Source organism: Manis javanica, chromosome 4 (assembly GCF_040802235.1).
Source record: "Manis javanica isolate MJ-LG chromosome 4, MJ_LKY, whole genome shotgun sequence".
In the NCBI taxonomy this organism is placed as follows: Eukaryota; Metazoa; Chordata; class Mammalia; order Pholidota; family Manidae; genus Manis; species Manis javanica.
This window is the reverse complement of record NC_133159.1, coordinates 125,543,648-125,566,975: the sequence shown is the minus strand read 5'-3', so window position 1 is coordinate 125,566,975 and position 23,328 is coordinate 125,543,648. Positions and strand designations below refer to the sequence as shown.

The following is a 23,328-nucleotide window of genomic DNA, read 5'->3' as shown; positions in this document are numbered from 1 at the left end:
AAGCAGAAGGTCCTCAAACCAAGAATACTCTACCCAGCAAGGTTATCATTTAAATTTGAAGGAGGGATTAAACAATTTTCCGATAAGCAAAAGTTGAGAGAATTTACCTCTCACAAACCACCTCTACAGTGCATTTTGGAGGGACTGCTATAGATGGAAGTGTTTCTAAGGTTTAATAGCTGTCACCAGAAATAATAAAACCACAGTAAAGAAAATAGAACAATTACTTATTAAGCAGATGCAAAATCAAATCAACTACTCCCAAAGTCAATCAAGGGATAAACCAAGAATACAGAATATGATACGTAATATATAAAGAATGGAGGAGGAAGAAGGAAAAAAAAGAACCTTTAGGTTGTGTTTGTAATAGTCTAATAAGTGAGATAAATTTGACTGTTAGTAAGGGAATTACCCTTGAACCTTTGGCAACCATGAATCTAAAGCCTGCAATGGCAATAAGTACATAACTATTAATGATCACCCTAAATGTAAATCGTTTTAATGCACCAATGAGAAGACATAGAGTCACTGAGTGAATAAAAAAAACAAGTCCCATCTATAAGCTGCCTACAAGAGGCTCACTTCAAACAAAGAGACATACACAGACTGAAAGTAAAGGGATGGAAAAAGATATTTCATGCAACAAATAGGGAGAAAAAAGCAGGAGTTTCAGTACTTGTATCAGACAAAGTAGGCTTCAAGCAAAGAACATAACAAGAGACAGAGAAGGATATTACATAATGATAAATGGTTCAGTCCAAAAAGAGGCTATAACTATTATAAATATCTATGCACCCAACACAGGATAACCTACAAATGTGAAACAAATACCAACAGATTTAAAGGATGAAATAGAATGCAATGTATTCATTTTGGAGACTTCAACACACCACTCACTCAAAAGGACAGATCAACCAGACAGAAAATAAGGACACAGAGGCACTGATCAATGTATTAGAATAGATGGCTCTAACAGATATCTACAGAACACTCCATCCAATGGCAACAGGATACACATTCTTCTCAAGTGCACATGGAACATTTTCAAGAATAGATCATATAGTAGGCCCCAATAAGAGCCTCAGTAAGTTAAAAAAGATCGAAATTGTACCAATGAGCTTCTAAGATCACAAAGGTATGAAACTAGAAATAAATTACACAAAGAAAATGAAAAATCCCACAAACACATGGTGGCTTAGTAACATGCTCATAAACAATCAATGGATCAATGACCAAATAAAAACAGAGATCAAGCAGTATATGGAGACAATGACAACAATAATTCAACACCACAAAATCTGTGGTACCCAGCAAAGGCCATGCTAAGAGAGAAGTATATTGCAATAGAGGCCTACATTAGGAAAGAAGAACAATCCCATATGAATAGTCTAAACTCACATTTAACAAAACTAGAAAAAGAACAAATGAGTCCCAAAGTTAGTAGAAGGAGCCCACTCCTTCTCAATAAATAAAATTGAGAAGAATGAAACAATAGAAAGAATCAATGAAAGCAGGAGCTGGTTCTTTGAGAAAATAAACAAAATAGATAAATGCCTAGCCAGACTTATAAAGAAAACAAGAGAGTCTACACACATAAACAGAGTCAGAAATGAGAAAGGAAAATTCACTATGGACACCACAGAAATACAGAGAATTATGGGAGAATACTATGAAAAATTATATGCTAACAGACTGGATAACCAAAAGAAATGGGTAACTTTCTAGAAAAATACAACCTACCAAGGCTGACCCAGGAAGAAACAGAAAATCTGAATAGACCAATTACCAGCAAGGAAATTGAATTGGTAATCAAAATACTACATAAGAACAAAATGTCTGGACCAGATAGTTTCACTGATGAATTTTATCAAACATTTAGTGAAGATCTAATACCCATCCTCCTTAAAGTTTTCCAAAAAGTAGAAGAGGAGGGAATAGTCCCAAACTCATTCTATGAAGCCAGCATCACTCCAATACCAAAAACAAGCAAAGACAGCACAAAAAAAGAAAATTACAGACCAATATCCCTGAAGAACATAGATGCAAAAATATTCAACAAAATATTGGCAAACTGAACACATAAATACATCAAAAAGATCATCCATCATGATCAAGTAGGATTTATTCCAGGGATGCAAGAAGGGTACAACATTCGAAAATCCTTCAACATCATCCACCACATCAACAAAAAGGACAAAAACCACATGATAGTCTTCACAGATGCTGAAAAAGCATTTGACAAAATTTACAACATCCACTCATGATAAAAACTCTCAACAAAATGGGTATAGAGGGCAAGTACCTCAAGATAATAAAGGCCGTATATGAAAAACCCATAGCCAATATTATACTTAACAGCGAGAAGCTGAAAGCTTTTCCTTTAATATTGGGAACAAGACAAGGATGGCCACTCTCACCACTTTTATTCAGCATAGTTCTGGAGTTCCTAGCCAGGACAATCAGACAACTCAAAGAAATAAAAGGCATCCAGATTGGTAAAGAAGTTGTTAAACTGACTGTCCCTGTTTGAAGATGACATGCTATTGTACATAAAAACCTTAAAGAACCCACTCCAAAACTACTAGATCTAATATCTGAATTCAGCAAAGTTGCAGGATACAAAATTAATACACAGAAATCTGTTCACTCCTAAACACTAACAATGAACTAGCAGAAAAGGAAATCAGGAAAACAATTCCATTCACAATTGCATCAAAAAGAATAAAACACCTAGGAATAAACCTAACCAAGGAACTGAAAGACCTCTAATCTGAAAACTACAAGACACTCATGAGAGAAATTAGATACCAATAAATGGAAACACATCCCATGCTCACGGATAGGAAGAATTAATATTGTCAAAATGGCCATCCTGCCTAAAGCAATCTACAGATTGAATGCAATCCCTATCAAAATACCAACAACATTCTTCACCAAACTAGAGCAAATAGTTCTAAAATTCATATGGAACCACACAAGATCCTGAATAGCCAAAGCAATCCTGAGAAGGAAGAATAAAGCAGGAAGCATTATGCTCCCTGACTTCAAGCTCTACTACAAAGCCACAGTAAACAAGACAATTTGGTACTGGCACAAGAACAGACCCATAGATGAAAAGAACCGACTAGAGAGCCCAGATATAAACCCAAGCATATATGGTCAATTAATATACAATAAAGGAGCCATGGACATACAATGGGGGAAATGACAGCCTCTTCAACAACTTGTGTTGGCAAAACTGGACAGCTACATGCAAGAGAATGAAACTGGTTTATGGTCTATCCCCATATACAAAAGTAAACTCAAAATGGATCAAAGACCTGAATGTAAGTCACATGAAACCATAAAACTTTTAGGAGAAAATATAGGCAAAAATCTCTTGAATATAAACATGAGCAACTTTTTCATGAACAGGAAGGGAAACAAAATAAAAAATGAACAAATGGCACTACGTCATGCTAAAAAGCTTCTATACAGCAAAGGACACCATCAGCAGAACAAAAAGGCATCCTACATTTGTAAATGACATATCCAACAAGGAGTTAACATCCAAAATATATAAAGAACTCATACACCTCAACAACCAAAAAGAAAATAATCCTATTAAAAAATGGGTGGAGGATATGAACAGACACTTCTCTAAAGAAATTCAGATGACCAACAGGCATATGAAAAGATGCTCCACATGGCTAATAATCAGGGAAATGCAAATTAAAACCACAATGAGATATCACTTCAAACCAGGTAGGATGGCAACATAGAAAATACTAGGATCAACAAATGCTGGCGAGGATGCGAAGAAAGGGAAACCCTCCTACACTGTTGGTGGGAATATAAACTAGTTCAACCATTGTGGAAGGCAGTATGGAGGTTCCTCAAAAACTAAAAATAGAAATACCATTTGGCCCTGGAATTCCACTCCTATGAATTGACCCAAAGAATGCAGGACCCCAGTTTGAAGAAGACATATGCACCCCTATGTTTATGGTAGCACTATTCACAACAGCCAAGAAGTGGAAGCAACCTAAGTGTCCATCAGTAGATGAATGGATAAAGAAGATGTGGTACATATACACAATGGAATATTATTCAGCCATAAGAAAACAAATCCTACCATTTGCAACAACATGGATGGTGCTAGAGGGTATTATGCTCAGTGAAATAAGCCAGGCAGAGAAAGACAGGTATCCAATGATTTCATTCATCTGTGGAGCATAAGAACAAAGCAAAAACTGAAGGAACAAAACAGCAGCAGACTCACAGATCCCAAGAATGGACTAACAGTTGGCAAAGGGAAAGGGACTGGGGAGGGTGGGTGGCACAGGGAAGGTAGTATAGCACAGAGAACCCCCATGCCTGTGATGTTCATCAAGGCCATTCCTGCAGATAAGCAGGATTGCCGCAGTGTCTACCCTTGTCAGTGGGGACCCACCTACATATGGACTTTCAACCTGAAGATGAAGGAGAACCCATCTAAGTGGATTCTAGCTGGAGTACCTTGCTTCTCCAGATTTAGCTTCCTGCAGAAACAGTAAACAAGGCTGAGCTAGAGGCTACCCAGGGGGGCAAGTGGGTGAGGGGTACCACAGACACACAGAGAGGTAAAATAAATCTTAAGTACTCAAAATTCTGTAGAATTGTTTTAATCAACTAGGCAAGAAATGTCTAAAGTGAGGCTGAGTTGAAGGTGTGTGGGCCCCAAAACTGGGGAGCATTTCATAACACTTTCCTAATAAAGTGATTTATTCTTCAACTGTCTGGAGGCTTTCAGAGTGCAGTTGTGATCCTGGATACCAGAGAAATGCACCAAATTGCCTGAGCCCTGGCACTATTACACAGCCCTGTGCTCAGCGCTCTAACCCCCAGATCCTCTATGAACCTAAAGCATTGGCATCACTCACTGAAAAACCCCATGTGTGCTTTTAAACAAGCTTCCCAGGTGATTTGGGTGCACATTATGGTTTGAGAAACTTTACTCTGGATCAGGGGTCACCAAACTCTGTAATGGGCCAGACAGAAAACATTTGATTTCTCAGGGCATTTGTTTCTGTTGCAACTTCTCAACTCTGCCCCTGAGGCCCAAAAGCAGTCAGTGACAATACATAAATGGGTGTGGCTATGGTCCATAAACTTTATTTACTGAGCCATATTTTGCTGGTTACTGCTCTAGAGGATAACGGAAATGTGTATGTATGTGATATTTATCCTTCATTACCTCACACTTCCATTCAATAAATTCATATCTAACACTATTTGCCGAGAAAATACCTGTGAATGAGGTAGGTTGTTCCCTTGGATCATTATCATCCTTCAGAACCATTCACGGGGAGCCCAAGGAGAAACCCTTAACCCTTCATCTAAAGCTTTTTAACTTGTAAGTTTTCTAGCTTTTTCTCTGTAGAACAAATGTGCACTGGAAGCTCAAAGAATTCCACAGTTTCACTGAGTTTTAAAGAGCTCTCCAGGGAAGCTTGTTTGGTAAAAAGTCTGGGAGGGCCCATTATTCCTTCTACAATTATTACCACATATCCTTGAACTTTTTCTGGAATGAGTTATTCAAAAGAGTAGTCCTTAAACTTGAACAGGCATCAGAATAAGCTGGAGGGCTTGTTAAAACAAAAATATTGCTGGGCCCCATTGTCAGAATTGGTGATTCAATAAATCTAACAAATTACCAATGCTTTTGGTCCAGGGACCACTTTGAGAACTGTTCTTCAAGACAGAACATCCCACCTACCTACAAATCTCTGCTATGCAGAATACAGAATCTAATGCCAATTCCTCCGTGATTTTCCTGCTTTCTGTCCTGTGAGGGACCTTATTCCTCATCTCCATGACGTAAGAGTTAAAAAATTCCTCTGGAATCCAGGAATTCAAACTGGATTCACATATAAGGTGCACTTATAAGGTTTCTCTCCAGTGTGAACCCTCTGATGTCTATTAAAGGTGGACCGTTGAATCAAACTGGAGTTTTGTCTCTCACCAACCAGTACTTCCCACTGTTTGCCAACAACTTGCAGTTTCATGCCTACAGTTTAATGTCTGCAGGCAGATAGCTCTGCCCTCCTCATGAGCATCCTGCTTCCTGAGCCTCACCGAGAACAGTAATGTAAGAGCAGGCAAGACGAGGACTGAGGAGGAAGGAAGGTGACGTTTCACCACACAAGAGCAGGACACTTTGGAGCGTGTATCTTTTGAAGCAAAACCAAGTAGGATAGATATGTGTCAAACCTCTAGATAGTACTATAAATTAGATCCGTACTAGTGAGTTCTTCCTAAAACCTTCAGACAAAATGAGAAAATAAAGATAATTTTAAAAGCACAGTATGTTTTTTGGCAAAAATGATAGCCTAAGTGGGATGGCAGGATAGAGAGGCAGCCTGAGGCAAGTGGGAAGTGAGCTCAGGAAAAGGACACCCAGGACAGACTTACCTGAGACAATGCCCAGCGCTGGCCAGGCTCTCACACCGGGGGACCATGTGAGCACTTTCCTATCATTGTTGAGCTGACTGATAAACTTGATATGTTTGTATGGGATGATATAGGAGCTCAGTTGCCATCTGGGGTCTTTGCTGAGAAAATGCACTATATGAGTTACAGTCAACACACAGTGGACACTTCAGACACAAATGAGCTAGGGAGTAATGCTAAGTTTATTTAAAACAAGGGACACCTGAAGTTAGTTTGGCACCTGGATGACAAAAAGAACACATGAGCTCACTGGTACTCCATGCCCTGCTTCCCACAACAGAAGTCCTTCTCCAGAGGCCTATCCGAAGTTCTTCCCATGAGTAGCAACTGGGGCTAATTGTTCCCACTTTAACTGTTCCCAGATGGCACCTCTACAATGAGGTCTCCAACTGACACATTTTTCCCCAAGAGGTGCAAAAGAAGGAACTTTCAGAAAGATGATGAGTATCGTTCTCCTGATACAGAAGCAAGAAATTAAACCAGTATGAAATCCAATCCAGAGGCTAGAATGTCCTCCAAGTCCAAAACCACACCTGCAGAGGTACTCCCCTCTCCAATCCCCCAGAAAGAGAACAGGGATAGACTTTAACAAATGCAGCCTCCCTGGAGGATGCTAAGGGTTTTAAATGGACTGGAAGATGGAAAAGGGCTGTGAGAGCTTGGCTATTGAAAGGACTTCTTTCCTAAGTGAGATCTTTGATGCTTATCAAGGCTCGAGCTCCAGCTGAAGCTTTTCCCACAGCAGGTGCACTTATAAGGTTTCTCTCCAGTGTGAACCCTCTGATGTCTATTAAAGTTGGACCGTTGAATAAAACTTTTCTCACAGATGGGACATTTATAGGGCTTCTCTCCTGTGTGGATTTTCTCATGGTGGTGCAATCCTGAGAAATCACCGAAGCCTTTCCCACAGTAATCACATTTACAAGGTTTCTCCCCCATGTGAATCCTTTGATGCTTCACAAAGTCTAAACTCCTAAGGAAGGCTTTTCTGCAGGTGGGGCACTGAAAGTACATCTCTCCAGTGTGACTTATTTGGTGAAAAACAAGCTGAGAATTCCTGTAAAAGGTTTTTCCACACTCCCTGCAGGTGGGGAGTTTCTGGGCCATGGGGGCTCTCAGCTGCCCTCTAGGGGAGGTCTCTCTCTTCTCCTCAAGCCACAGCACAGACAGTTCTCCCAGATGAGGATGAGGCAAATGCTGATTCAGCTGTTTCCCAGAAGTCCTTTCCTGAGGACACAGCTGACCCCTGTGCCCTCACCCTGAAGGTTTTCCTGAACCTCGGGGAGCTTCTCTCCTTCTCCAAAGCATCTCAGCTCATCCTCACTGAAGAAGCCACTCAAAGAGACCTGAGAAGGTGTCCCTCCTGAGGCCTGACAGGAGGCATCTGGAGGTTCCTGGTCCCTGTAATTTCCCAAGTTTAGGTTTCTTTGTGATATTCCTGTGTTTCTCCTGAAAGAAGATAGAGAGTTTGAAATAGTTCAATAAATGGATTGCCCTATCTTCTACCTGATATGTCAAGGAAAGAGCCATCATAAAACATTATTTCTTTTTATGAAGAGGACACTGGTGAGTGAAGAAGAAAAATATGATCCAGCCTGAGTGCCTGGCACTCCCTACCTGTGTGCTGGTCCAGATTAAGCGATCCAGCTCTGGGCTGTGAAGCATGCCTGACAGCAGAGCAGGGCTCACAGAGCATTTTGTTGCCCCACCCTCCTCCCTAACAGCCATAAATAATCAGCATGCATTTCTTCAGGCCCTTAAGAAAGTGGCACACATTTCTTTTCCTAGGAAAAAAAGTGTATCAAAGCATTACTTTTAAAAATGTCTGGTTTTTGTCTAATTATATATAAAGGATAAATATGATCTCTAAAAACAATCTGGAGAAAAGCATAAATAAAACCCAATCAACCTCAATCATACTACCCAAAGGTAACATCCATTGAATATACATTTCCCCCCAGTCTTTATTTAACCTATATGCATGCAAGTCTAACATAATTTACATCATATTGTATATAAGTTTGGTATCTGGCTTTTCAGCATTTAAATTGCAAATGGTGGTATTTATTATTTTCACATGGATTCTGCCATTCACAAGTAACCTAAAAATTCATGAAATGCACTGATTTTACTAAGGTGTTAGTGGAAAAGTGAGTTCCTTGATCTATACTTGAATCTAACATTCACTTCAGCTTCATTAAGTCACATAACAGGTAAAATTGTGTTATCATGACTTAGGTTTCCAGCTATTACTACTTATGGTGCAAATAGTAAAGATTTTTATTTTGGTGGTACTTTTTATTTTCAACTATTATGAATTACTCTATGAATATCTAAAGATCCTATTTACCATCCTTTCTTGTATTCATGTATTTCAAGTTATTTGCTACAGATCCAGGAATCTGCCAGAGAATTAGACCTGAACTTGTTAGTTCACAAAACTTCAGAATATTCCTCTTAAATGGCAAAGGTAGTTTCTCATGTCTTTAAAGAAGTCTTAAAAATGTCATGGTCCATCATGGAGATGTCATAATAAACATAATAATATTTATATATCAGTATCCCACTATTTTAGTAATTTTTCCTTTTCAAAACAACAGACTCTTAATAGTCACATACTGATGAAGCAGTCTTCTTTCAAAGCTCCATTACTATTCTTGCAGCTTTTTGAGATTTACGCCCCTGCTGGCCTGATTTAAGTATGAGCTCTTCTCTGGTAGATCAAACAAAACAACACATACGGTCTCTCCATGACTTCTGCCCCCATGGTCTCATCCCAATCTGGAGACTGCCTAACTGCTGTAGCTTTCAGATTGGCCCAGTCCTTTCCCACCTTACTGCTCACTTCCATAGCAACTCAGGGCTTGTCCCTGCACAGCTGGACTCCTGCACCAACTTCCCACAGGGATTCTCTCCTCCATATATTTCCTCCCAGTCTCCTGCACTTGGCTCCTCAGCCTCTCTTCTTCCCACATACCCTCTCTCTCAAGAACCTATGATGGCATTTCTTTATCTTATCAAGGCAGGCTGGCTTTGTAAACTCTCCAGTCTGTTTCAAGGTAAGGTCTAATGGGGCCCAGTCAGCAGGCGGGATAAAGGGGGTGGGGAGGGAGAATGAGTAGGAATACATGAGCTATAGGTCACAAATAAAAACCTACAACAAAGAAGATCTCTCTACCTTTCACTCAATTTTGCTGTGAATCGGAAACTGCTCTAAAAAATAGTGTATAAAACAAAAATCCTACTGCACAATCTTTAGAGCAGTATTTTCAAGCTTTAGTGTCTGCTACCTACAGCAGGACATATATTTATGATGAAACATAATGCATACAACATAGTTGGGCCAAAAATTTACTGACATACTTCCTACCCTGACATCTAGTATTTTCTATTTGCAATCTGATATTTTCTATTCCATGTTATCATTTCACTTTTTAAAACGCTGATTACAATGTATAAGATGATTTTACAACACACCAGTTAGTTGTGAAATGAATTTTAAATATATTGCTCCAAAGGAATCCTTGTGAAATAGTATTATGGTAAATATATCGCTTAAAAATGAAATCATATATATCATTTGATATTTGCTCTCTCTGTAGTATATTAGCAAAGGAAGAGAACTAATTAGATCCCACTGGGGAGAAAGATGGCTTGTCATGTAATTCTCATCCTTGAGCCTTTTATTCCTCCATGGTCCTGGGTACTTTTGCATATGCAACAGGGTGTGTGTGTGTTTGATAGTTAGGTTTCACATAACTGCAGTGTTTTAAAAAGAGTGAAGAAGACAGTGGTTTTAAAAGGGTATAAGGGGTGATTGTTACATTACATCAGAACAAGTTCAGATTTCTTCTTCCCCAGTCTTAAGGGACAAGATTTATATGAAGAATCTGTCATTGTTGCTGTTTAATAACTGTCAGGTGCATGGAGATTAGCTAAAACATGCTTTTCTGTTTATTTTGTCTTACTTTGTTGACGGTGGGTTGATTACTATTCATTACAACCAAAATACGAAAAGACAAACATGAGTTCAGAAGGGCAACAATATCTGTGACACATCTGTTTCTGTAATGGGTTCTATTCGTATATTTAGGCTCGATCTGTTCTGATCTTTACTCTCTCTGACAAAGAAACTGTCACATCACAGCAGACAAGACTGACAGCAGCAGATCCAATGTGTGGTCCTTCTTCCATGATAAAGTATGTGTGTCAATAGACCTACAGACAGAGATGAGGAGACCCAAACTTGGTATTCACATGTGACTAACCAGATCATAGAGTGTTAACCAGGGTGATATAAATCAAGTCCTAATACCTCTCTGCCATCTCCGATTTAATGACAGGATGCCAGAGACAGTTTGGGCCCAGTGAGAGCTCACTCACCTATGTAGGTGGGCCTCAGAATCTTCTCACTGACATGAAAGTGCAATCCTGACAGTTTATTCCCATACTCTGTTAAATTAGTCAGATCAGGCTTAGAACTGGAAATGCCTGACACAGAGATAACATGTGGGCACAGATGAACAGGGAGGACTAGGCACCAAGCTGTGTCTTTCAAAGGCACACCCTGGGCATGAGATGGAAACTGAAGGCTCTGGATACCACTTAAGGAAACTCATCTACAAGGATGTGCGGGGCTTCTCAGACACCAGTACTCATGAAAGCCATCAAAAGAAGTCTAGGTGGGTGACCAGGAGGGCCTGCAGCCCACCAGGCACACTCGTCCAAGGCTTGGGACCCCAAGAAGGGTGGGTTCAGACAGTGTGGTTCAGTAGAAAAGAATGCAGACTGAAGACCCTGCCACACTGAGTGCCACTGTGACTCAACACTCAAAAGCCATGTAACAGAGAGCAAGGGACCTCACCTGACATGCACTTCATTGCCTGTGAAATGATGACACCATTGCCTACCAAATGGGGTACAGGAGTTAGCTTGTGTCATGCACTGATGGCAGCTCATGGGCACAGAACACTTTCAGGGCCAGGAAGCTGCAGGGATAACCTGACTATCTCCAGTTCCCAGCCCTTTCTCTGAGAACTCCCTTCATCCAGGGAATTTTAAGCAAAACAGCTATTTCCAAAAGTGCACAGAAAATGTCTAACCATCTTTTCCATCTCCTTCCACAAAGCTGGCATACTCCCTCACCTCCTGAGACCATTTTCCCATATGTCTCCAGCATGAGATCCCAGTATTGCTCTTTCTGAGTGGAATCCAGGTGCCTCCACTGCACCTAGAAAAGATACAACACGGTGACTCCAGTGGAGGGCCTTGAACTCTGCCTTCCCCACCGACAGGAAAGCTGGGAGGGAAGGGATGCACCTTGGATCCCAGCCAGCAGAGATCTGCAAGATCATGGGAGGGGTTCAAGGGAAGCGGCCAAGGGGAAAACTACATTGGTATTTCTTACCCTTTCTGGATTTCTTTAAATTGTATGTATTTAAGAATGGACGACACAGGTGGAGCCAAGATGGCAGCATGAGTAGGACAGTGGGAATCTCCTCCCAAGAACATATATGTTTTTGAAAATACAACAAATACAACTATCCCTAAAAGAGAGACCACAAGACACAGGACAACAGCCAAACTACATCCACACGTATGAGAACCCAGCACCTGGCGAAAGTGGTAAGATAAAAGCTGCAGCCTTTTGGGAACCAAGGCCCCTTACCCCAGGTCCCGGTGGGAGGAGAGTAGTCGGAGCGGGGAGGGAGAGGGAGCCCAGGACTGCTAAACACCCAGCGCCAGCCATCCGCACCAGAGCGCAGACACACAGTGCATGCTTTGGGTGCTGGAAACTAGGGAAGCAGGACAGTAAGACCTGTGAGAGGCTGGCACCCCTGGGACAAAGAAAAGCGAGTGCTTTTTGAAAGTCTTAAAGGGAAAGGGACCCCACGCCTGGACAGAAGTATTGCGGGTCACAGTCCAGCAGCTGGAAATTCCACAGAACTCTGGGCGCACTAACACCCTGGGCAACAGCTCTGGGACCCCTCATGGAGGTAAACAGCCAAACAGTCCCCTGTGCATTACCCCTCCAGGGCCCTGCCATAGCAGGGCAGCAGCCTGAAGCTGGCCATGCCCACCGCATGGGAGCTTCCTCCATACTGGCCGGGCAATATACAGAGACCCAATCTACACACAATTGCCCAACACAAGCCACTAGGGGTTGCAGTTGTCCTAGTAAAGAAAGGCCAGGAGCAGGTGGAAAGAGTCTTGACTCTACCAGCTGTCAGATGAGTCAATGACATACCACTACACCTATCAATGTGAAAAGGCAAAAAAATTTGATCCAGACAAGACTAACCCAGACAGCTTTGACATCTTCCACATCTTCCCCTGAGAAGGAACCTGGGGAGATAGATTTAACCAATCTTCCTGAAAAATAATTCAAAACAAAAGTCTTAAACATGCTGATGGACTTGCAGAGATATATGTAAGAACTAAGGAGGGAGAATACAGAAATAAAACAATCTCTGGAAGGACTTCAAAGCAGAATGGACGAGATGCAAGAGACCATTAATGGACTAGAAAACATAGAACAGGAATGCAGAGAAGCTGATACAGAGAGATAAAAGGATCTCAAGGAATGAAAGAATTTTAAGAGAACCGTGTGACCAATCAAATGGAACAATATACGCATTATAGGGGTACCAGAAGAAAAAGAGAGAGAAAAGGGGATACAAAGTATCTTTGAGGAAATAATTGCTGAAAACTTCCCCAAACTAGGGGAGGAAATGGCCTCTCAGACCACAGAGGTACACAGAACTCCAATGACAAGGGATCCAAGGAGGGAAACACCAAGGCAAATAATAATTAAAATGGCAAAGATCAAAGACAAGGACAAGTATTAAAGGCAGCCAGAGAGAAAAAAAAGGTCACCTACAAAGGAAAACCCATCAGGCTGTCATCAGACTTCTCAACAGAAACCTTACAGGCCAGAAGAGAATGGCATGATATAATTAATGCAATGAAACAGAAGGGCCTCGAACCAAGAATCCAGCACAATTATCATTTAAATATGAAGGAGGGATTAAACAAATCCCAGACAAGCAAAAGTTGAGGGAATTTGCCTCCCACAAACCACCTCTACAGGGCATCTTATACGGGCTGCTCTAGATTGGAGCACTCCTAAAAAGAGCACAGAACAAAACACCCAACATATGAAGAAGGGAGGAGGAGGAATAACAAGGGAGAGAAATAAAGAATCATCAGACCATGTTTATAACAGCACAATAAGTGAGATAAGTTAGACAGTAAGATAGTAAAGAAGCTAACCCTGAACCTTTGGTAACCACAAACTTAAAGCCAGCAATGGCAATAAGTACATACCATTCAATAATCACCCTAAATGTAAATGAACTGAATGCCTCAATCAAAAGACACAGAGTAATAGAATGGATAAAAAAGCAAGACCCATTAATATGCTACTAACAAGAGACTCACCTCAAACCCAAAGAAATGCACAGACTTAAAGTCAAGGGTTGGAAAAAGATATTCAGTGCAAACTACAGAGAGAAAAAAGAAGGTGTTGCAATACTAGTATCAGACAAAACAGACTTCAAAATAAAGAAAGTAACAAAAGATAGAGAAGGGCATTACATAATGATAAAGGGCTCAGTCCAACAAGAGGATATAACCATTATAAATATATATGCACCCAATACAGGAGTACCAACATATGTGAAACAAATACAATACTAACAGAATTAAAGGAGGAAATAGAATTCAATGCATTCATTTTGGGAGACGTCAACTCACCACTTACTCCACAGGACAGATCCACCAGACAGAACATAAGTAAGGACACAGAGGCACTGAACAACACACTAGAACAGATGGACCTAATAGACATCTGCAGAACTCTACATCCAAAAGCAACAGGATACACATTCTTCTCAAGTGCACATGGAACATTCTCCAGAACAGACCACATACTAGGCCACAAAATGAGCCTCAGTAAATTCCAAAAGATTGAAATCCTACCAACCAACTTTTCAGACCACAAAGGCATAAAACTAGAAATAAATTGTGCAAAGAAAGCAAAAAGGCTCACAAACACATGGAGGCTTAACAACATGCTCCTAAATAATCAATAGATCAATGACCAAATTAAAATGGAGATCCAGAAATATATGAAAACAAACAACAACAACACAAAGCCCCAACTACTGTGGGATGCAGTGAAAGCAGTCTTAACAGGAAAGTATATAGAAAACCAGGCGTATTTAAAGAAGAACAATCCCAAATAAACGGTCTAATGTCACAATTATCAAAATTGGAAAAAGAAGAACAAATGAGGCCTAAGGTCAGCAGAAGGAGGCACATAATAAAGATCAGAGAAAAAGTAAATAAAATTGAGAAGAATAAAATAATAGCAAAAATCAATGAAAGCATGAGCGGGTTCTTTGAGAAAATAAGCAAAATACATAAGCCTCTAGCCATATTTATTAAGAGGAAAAGAGAGTCAACATACATCAACAGAATCAGAAACGAGAGAGGAAAAATCACAACGGACACCACAGAAATACAAAGGATTATTAGAGAGTACTATGAAAAGCTATATGGTAACAAGCTGGGAAACCTAGGAGAAATGGACAGCTTCCTAGAAAAATACAACCTCCCAAAACTGACCCAGAAAGAAACAGAAAATCTAAACAGACCAATTACCAGCAATGAAATTGAAGCGGTAATCAAAAAACTACCAAAGAACAAAACCCCCGGGCCAGATGGAATCACCTCAGAATTTTATCAGACCTACAGGGAAGACATAATACTCGTTCTCCTTAAAGTTTTCCAAAAAGTAGAAGAGGAGGGAATACTCTCAAACTCATTCTATGAAGCCAACATCACCCTAATACCAAAACCAGGCAAAGACCCCACCAAAAAAGAAAACTACAGACCAATATCCCTGATGAACGTAGATCCAAAAATACTCAACAAAATATTAGCAAACCGAATTCAAAAATATATCAAAAAGATCATACACCATGATCAAGTGGGATTCATCCCAGGGATACAAGGATGGAACAACATTCGAAAATCCATCAACATCATCCATCACATCAACAAAAAGAAAGGCAAAAGCCATGTGATCATCTCCGTAGATGTTGAAAAAGCATTCGACAAAATTCAACATCCATTCATGATAAAAACTCTCAACAAAATGGGTATAGAGGGCGAGTACCTCAACATAATAAAGGCCATATATGATAAACCCACAGCCAACATTATACTGAACAGCGAGAAGCTGAAAGCTTTTCCTCTGCCATCGGGAACAAGACAGGACTGCCCACTCTCCCCACTGTTATTTAACATAGTACTGGAGGTCCTAGCCACAGCAATTAGACAAAACAAAGAAATACAAGGAATCCAGATTGGTAAAGAAGTTAAACTGTCACTATCTGCAGATGACATGATATTGTACATAAAAAAACCCTAAAGACTCCACTCCGAAATTACTAGAGCTAATATCAGAATTCAGCAAAGTTGCAGGATACAAAATTAACACACAGAAATCTGTGGCTTTCCTATACACTAACAATAAAACTAATAGAATGAGAAATCAGAAAGACAATTCCATTCACAATAGCATTAAAAAAATACCTAGGAATAAACCTAACCAAGGAAGTGAAAGACCTATACCCTGAAAACTATAAGACTGTCTTAAGAGAAATTAAAGAGGTCACTAACAAATGGAAACTCATCCCACACTCATGGCTCGGAAGAATTAATATCGTCAAAATGGCCATCCTGCCCAAAGGAATATACAGATTTGACGCAATCCCTATCAAACTACCAACAGCATTCTTCAATGAACTGGAACAAATAGTTCAAAAATTCAAAAGGAACCATCAAAGACACCGAATAGCCAACACAATCCTGAGAAGGAAGAATAAAGTGAGGAGAATCTTGCTCCCCAACTTTAATCTCTACTACAAAGCCACAGTAATCAAGACAATTTAGTACTGGCACAAGAACAGAGCCACAGACCAGTGGAAAATATTAGAGACTCCAGACATTAACACAAAAATATATGGCCAATTAATATTTGATAAAGGAGCCATGGACATACAATGGTGAAATGACAGTCTCTTCAACAGATGGTGCTGGCAAACTGGACAGCTACATGTAAGGTAATGAAACTGGACCATTGTCTAACCCCATATACAAATCTAAATTCGAAGTGGATCAAAGGCTTGAATGTAAGTCATGAAACCATAAAACTCTAAGAAAAAAACATAGACAAAAATCTCTTAGACATAAACATGAGTGACCTCTTCTTGAACATATCTCCCTGGGCAAGGGAAACAAACACAAAAATGAACAAATGGGACTAAATCAAGCTCACAAGCTTCTGTACAGCAAAGGACACCATCAATAAAGAAAAAGGTATCCTACAATATGGGAGAATATATTCGTAAATGGCAGATCTGATAAAGGGTTGACATCCAAAATATATAAAGAGCTGACACACCTCAACAAACAAAAAGCAAGTAATCCAATTAAAAAATGGGCAGAGGAGCTGAATGGACAGTTCTCTAAAGAAGAAATTCAGATGGCCAACAGACACATGAAAAGATGCTCCACATTGCTAGTCATCAGAGAAATGCAAATTAAAACCACAATGAGATATGGTTGTGGCTCACACCAGTAAGGATGGCTACCATCCAAAAGACAAACAACAACAAATGTTGGCAAGGTTGTGGAGAAAGGGGAACCCTCCTACACTGCTGGTGGGAATGTAAATTAGTTCAACCATTGTGGAAAGCAGTATAGAGGTTCCTCAAAATGTTCAAAATAGAAATATCATTTGACCTAGGAATTCCACTTCTAGAAATTTACCTCAAGAATGCAGCACTACAGTTTGAAAAAGACAGATGCACCCCTATGTTTAGTGCCACACTATTTACAATAGCCAAGATAAGGAAGCAACCTAAATGTCCATCAGTAGATGAATGGATAAAGAAGATGTGGTACATATACACAATGGAATATTACTCAGCCATAAGAAAAAAACAAATCCTACCATTCGCAACAACATGGAAGGAGCTAGAGGGTATTATGCTCAGTGAAATAAGCCAGGCGGAGAAAGACAAGTACCAAGTGATTTCACTCATATGGGGGGTATAAGAACAAAAGAAAACTGAAGGAACAAAATAGTAGCAGAAGCACAGAACCCGAGAGGACTAATAGTTACCAAAGGGAAAGGGACTGGGGAGGATGGGTGGGAAGGGAGGGATAAGGGTGGGAAAAAAAGACAGGGGCATTATGATTAGCATGTATAGTGTGGGGGTGGGCACGGGAAGGACTGTGCAGCACAGAGAAGACAAGTAGTGATTCTACAGCATCTTACTATGTTGATGGACAGTGACTATGAACAGGGATGTAGGGGGGGAATTGGTGAACGGGGGGAGCCTAGTAAACATAATGTCCTTTGTGTAATTGAAGATTAAAGATACCAAAATAAAATTTGAAAAAAACATGCTTCTTTGTAAGAGATTACCCAACAACCAAACTTCGGTGGCAGTGGTCATGTAACAAACTGGTTTAACTGTCAGACATCACATAACAAGAAGATTCTCTGTCAGAGGTGATCTAACAACAAGAATTCTGCAGATTACAGATCACGTAACAGTCTGTCTTCCTTATAAGAGGTAACCAAACAACCATGCTTCTCTGTCAGAGATAACCTGATAATCAGGCTTCTCTCACAGTTGTCACCTAAAAATCAGGCTTCTCTCTCAGAGGTCACCTACAAGGCTTATCTTCATTACAAATCACATCACAAACAGGTGTCTCCTTATTAGTGGTCACCTGACAACTAGGTTTCTCTGCCAGAGAAAATCTAATAATCCAGCTCCTCCTTATTAGAGATCACCAAAAAATCAGGCTTCTCTATATGAGGTCACCTAACAACGAGTCTCCAGTTTCAGAGATTAAATAACAATCAAGCTTCTCCATTAGAAGTCACCTAACAACCAGGCTTCTCTATCAGAGGACACCTAACAAACAGGCATCTCTGTAAGAGCTCATCAAACAAGCAGGCTTCTCCTTATAAGATCACCAAACGACCAGTCTTCTCTTTATGAGGTCACATAACAATCACTCTTCAAGGTAAGAGCTCACGTAATCAACAGCCTTCTCCTTATTAGAGATCACTTAACAACAAGTCTTCTCTTTATGAGGTCACCTACAAACCAGGCTTCACTATCAGAAGGCCGGTATGTAGACTTCATTTTCAGAAGTCACATAACAACCAGGCTTCAACTTATTAAATCACCCAACAGTGTTCTCTTTATGAGTTCACCTACCAACCAGTCTTCTCTAACAGAAAGAAACTAATAATCAAACTTCATTTTATGAGCTGTCTTAACAACCAGTCTTCTCTTTATGACGTCGCATAACAATCAGGCCTCTCTGAAAGAGCTATGTAACAAACAGGATTCTCTGTCAGACATGACATAACAAGACTTCTCTGTCAGAGATTGTCTGACAACAAGGCTTCCACTGATGGCAGAACACATAACAATCAGTACTGAATTTAACTGGTGACCTAATAAACGTTCTACTCTCTCACAGATCACCAGATAACCAGGCTTCTGTAAGACCATGCCTAAGAGACTTCTCTTTATGAGATCACCCCACAACCAGTCTTGTATTTATGAGGTCACATAACAACAAGGCCTCTCTATAAACACGCTTCACTGTAAGTCTCACTAGAGATCAGCAAAGAACCAGGCTTCTCTTCATGAGGTCACCTGAAAACCACTCTTCACTGTCACAGAGTACAAAGCCACCAAGCTTCATCATCAGAAGTCACCTAACAACCAGGCTTCTCTTTCAAAAATCACCTAACAACCAGGCTTCTCTGTCAGAGCTCTTGTAACAAACAGGCTTCTTCTTACGAGGTCACCCAACAACCAGGCTTCTCTTTATGAGGTCACATTACATCCAAGCGTCTCTGTAAGAGCTCCCATAATATCGCGCTTCTCCTTTTTAGAGACCACTTAACAACCGGTTTTCTCATTAGGAGGTCACCTAACAACAAGTATTGTCTGTTAGAAGACGTTTAGGTAGAATTCTCTTTCACAGGTCACTTAACAACAAGGCATCTCCTTATTAGGTTACCCAACAAACTGTGTTCTCTTTATGAGTTCACCTACCAACCATGCCTCTATGACAGAGACAACATAATAATCAAGGTTATATTTTACAGCTGCCTTAACAACCAGCCTTCTCTCTCAGAGGTTGACTGACAACCAGGCTTCTCCCACAGATTTCAACTTGAAAACATACTTCTCTGTCAGAAATCACTTAACAGCCAAGCTTCTGTGTAAGTGCTCATATTACAAACTGGTTTCTCTCTCAGACATCACCAAACATCAGGACTCTCTGTCAGACGCCATCTAACAACAAGGCTGCCACTTACTACAGATCACGTTACAATCAGTCTTCCCTTTAAGAGGTGACCAAACAACCATGCTTCTCTGTCAGAGAGAACCTGATAACCAGGCTTCTCTCACAGCTCGCCTAACAAACAGGCATCTCTTTATTAGATCACCCAAAAACCAGTCTTCTCTTTTTGAGGTCACGTAACATTCAGGATTCTCTGAACGAGCTCCGTATCAAACAGGTCTCTCAATCACACATCACTTAACAAAACTTCTCTGTCAGAGGCCATCTAATGATAAGTCTTCCACTGATGACAGATCACCTACCAATCAGTCTTCCCTTTAAGCGGTGACATAAAAACCATGCTTCTCTCAGAGATAACCAGATAACCAGGCTTCTGTAATAGCACATAACAAACAGGTTTCTGCATATTGGATCACCCAACAGACAGGCTTCTCGTTCAGAGGTCACGTAAAAATCAGGTTTCTCTGTAAGAGCTCTGTCAGACATCACCTAACAAGACTTCTCTCTGAGAAGTCATCCAACGACAAGCCGTCCAATGATCACAGGACACCTAACAGTCAGTCTCTCCTAATTCAAGTGACCGAACAACCATGCTCCTCTGTCAGAGATAACCAGATGTCCCCTAACAATCAGTCTTCTCTGTCAGAGGTAACCTGCCAGGCTTTGCCTCGTTAAGGATCACATAACTACCAGGGTTCTCCATATTAGAGATCACCTGACAACCAGGCTTCTCTTTGTGAGGTCAGCAACCAACCAGTCTTCACTGTCACAGAGAATGTAACAACTTACCTTCTCTGTCAGAAGTCAACTAAACACCAGTCTTGTCTTTTGAGGTCACCAAACAACCAGTCTTCTCTTTATGACGTCGCATAACAATCAGGCCTCTATTTAAGAGCTATGTAACAAACAGGATTCTCTGTCAGACATGACATAACAAGACTTCTCTGTCAGAGATCGTCTGACAACAAGCCTTCCACTGATGGCACAACACCTAACAATCAGTGCTGAATTTAACAGGTGACCTAACAAACGTTCTTCTCGGTCACAGATCACCTCATAACCAGGCTTCTGTAAGAGCATGCCTAACAGACATCTCCTTATGAGATCACTCCACAACCAGTCTTCTATTTATGAGGTCACATAACAACAAGGCCTCTCTATAAACACGCTTCACTGTAAGTCTCCCTAGAGATCAGCAAAGAACCAGGCTTCTCTTCATGAGGTCACCTGCCAACCACTCATCACTGTCACAGAGTACATAACCACCAAGCTTCATCATCAGAAGTCACCTAACAACCATGCTTCTCTTTCAAAAATCACCTAACAACCAGGCTTCTCTGTCAGAGCTCTTGTAACAAACAGGCTTCTTCTTACGAGGTCACCCAACAACCAGGCTTCTCTTTATGAGGACACATTACATCCAAGCGTCTCTGTAAGAGCTCCCATAATAACGCGCTTCTCCTTTTTAGAGACCTCTTAACAACCGGTTTTCTCATTAGGAGGTCACCTAACAACAAGTATTCTCTGTCAGAAGACGTTTAGGTAGAACTCTCTTTCACAGGTCACTTAACAACCAGGCATCTCCTTATTAGGTTACCCGACAAACTGTGTTCTCTTTATGAGTTCACCTACCAACCAGGCCTCTATGACAGAGACAACATAATAATCTAGGTTATATTTTACAGCTGCCTTAACAACCAGACTTCTCTCTCAGAGGTTAACTGACAACCAGGCTTTTCCCACAGATTTCACCTTAAAAACATACTTCTCTGTGAGAAATCACTTAACAGCCAAGCTTCTGTGTAAGTGCTCATATTACAAACTGGTTTCTCTCTCAGACATCACCAAACATCAGGACTCTCTGTCAGACGCCATCTAACAACAAGGCTGCCACTTACTACAGATCACGTTACAATCAGTCTTCCCTTTAAGAGGTGACCAAACAACCATGGTTCTCTGTCAGAGAGAACCTGATAACCAGGCTTCCTCACAGCTCGCCTAACAAACAGGCATCTCTTTATTAGATCACCCAAAAACCAGTCTTCTCTTTTTGAGGTCACGTAACATTCAGGATTCTCTGTACGTGCTCCATAACAAACAGGTCTCTCAATCACACATCACTTAACAAAACTTCTCTGTCAGAGGCCATCTAATGATAAGTCTTCCACTGATGACAGATCACCTACCAATCAGTCTTCCCTTTAAGCGGTGACATAAAAACCATGCTTCTCTCAGAGATAACCAGATAACCAGGCTTCTGTAATAGCACATAACAAACAGGTTTCTGCATATTGGATCACCCAACAGACAGGCTTCTCGTTCAGAGGTCACGTAAAAATCAGGTTTCTCTGTAAGAGCTCTCTCAGACATCACCTAACAAGACTTCTCTCTGAGAAGTCATCCAACGACAAGCCGTCCACTGATCACAGGACACCTAACAGTCAGTCTCTCCTAATTCAAGTGACCGAACAACCATGCTCCTCTGTCAGAGATAACCAGATGTCCCCTAACAATCAGTCTTCTCTGTCAGAGGTAACCTGCCAGGCTTTGCCTCATTAAGGATCACATAACTACCAGGGTTCTCCATATTAGAGATCACCTGACAACCAGGCTTCCCTTTGTGAGGTCAGCAACCAACCAGTCTTCACTGTCACAGAGAATGTAACAACTTACCTTCTCTGTCAGAAGTCAACTAACCACCAGGCTTGTCTTTTGAGGTCACCAAACAACCAGTCTTCTCTTTATGACGTCGCATAACAATCAGGCCTCTCTGTAAGAGCTATGTAACAAACAAGATTCTCTGTCAGACATGACATAACAACACTTCTCTGTCAGAGATCGTCTGACAACAAGCCTTCCACTGATGGCACAACACGTAACAATCAGTGCTGAATTTAAGAGGTGACCTAACAAACGTTCTACTCTCTCACAGATCACCAGATAACCAGGCTTATGTAAGAGTATGCCTAACAGACTTCTCCTTATGAGATCACCCCACAACCAGTCTTCTATTTATGAGGTCACATAACAACAAGGCCTCTCTAAAAACACGCTTCACTGTAAGTCTCACTAGAGATCAGCAAAGAACCAGGCTTCTCTTCATGAGGTCACCTGCCAACCACTCTTCACTGTCACAGAGTACATAACCACCAAGCTTCATCATCAGAAGTCACCTAACAACCAGGCTTCTCTTTCAAAAATCACCTAACAACAAGGCTTCTCTGTCAGAGCTCTTGTAACAAACATGCTTCTTCTTAAGAGGTCACCGAACAACCAGGCTTCTCTTTATGAGGTCACCTTACATCCAAGCGTGTCTGTAAGAGCTCCCATAATAACGCGCTTCTCCTTTTTAGAGATCACTTAACAACCGGTTTTCTCATTAGGAGGTCCCCTAACAACAAGTATTCTCTGTCAGAAGACGTTTAGGTAGAATTCTCTTTCACA

The 23,328-nt window shown here is 40.8% G+C and overlaps 1 pseudogene; it reads right to left on the bottom strand.

Annotated features, from left to right (window-relative positions):
- Positions 1-6,630: 6,630 nt before the first annotated feature.
- Positions 6,631-21,976, bottom strand: LOC140848602 (uncharacterized; annotated as a pseudogene).
- Between the last annotated feature and the right edge of the window lie 1,352 nt (positions 21,977-23,328).